This window comes from Sinocyclocheilus anshuiensis, unplaced genomic scaffold (assembly GCF_001515605.1).
Source record: "Sinocyclocheilus anshuiensis isolate Anshui unplaced genomic scaffold, SAMN03320099.WGS_v1.1 scaffold635, whole genome shotgun sequence".
In the NCBI taxonomy this organism is placed as follows: Eukaryota; Metazoa; Chordata; class Actinopteri; order Cypriniformes; family Cyprinidae; genus Sinocyclocheilus; species Sinocyclocheilus anshuiensis.
In genome coordinates, this window is record NW_015551039.1 from 802,986 (window position 1) to 803,625 (window position 640).

General features: G+C 38.3%; 1 protein-coding gene across 1 annotated transcript in view; it reads left to right on the plus strand.

Annotated features, from left to right (window-relative positions):
* LOC107661396 (cationic amino acid transporter 3-like) overlaps window positions 1–640 on the plus strand; it is an 11,109-nt gene that overhangs the window by 6,355 nt on the left and 4,114 nt on the right. The gene's annotated exons all lie outside the window — the stretch shown is intronic.

Consider the following 640-nt stretch of genomic DNA (forward strand, 5'->3'; position numbering starts at 1 on the left):
GAATATTTGGGTTGAACTGTTCTGGAACAGTGTTGTAAATACAACTTAACCACTGATTTCTAGTCGTGTCCTCTTTTAAAAGGCCAAACAAAGTAGTTACGCTTTCACAACGAAACACACGGCGGGCTTGAGTGAGCGGAGGGCGGCGGACTTGAGAACGGCGCGACCGGCGGATTCGACGAAGGAGCGGCCGGTGGGCTTGCGACAACCACATGTGACGACCCCGGGCTGGACTCCGCTTCATCCACGGTGAAAGTTTGTAATCGCGTCATATGACCCCTTTAAAAGCAGCTTCCCTTTTTTTTTTTTTTACATTGATGGTGAAAAGAATTGTTTCTTGAGCAGCAATCAGCATATTAGATTGATTTCTGAAGGATCATGTGACACTGAAGACTGGAGTAATGATGCTGAAAATTCAGCTTTGCCATCACAGGAATACATTTAATTTAAAGCATACTAAAACAGAAAACCGTTAGCTTAATTTGTAATTGTAAATTGTTTTTACTGTATATTTGATCAAATAAATGCAACCTTGGTGAGCATAAGAGACTTCTTCATAAGAGACTTCTTTCAAAAACATTAAAATATTTGAAATTCGATACTTAAAAAAAAAAAAAAAAAAAAAAACATTTTATTTTTT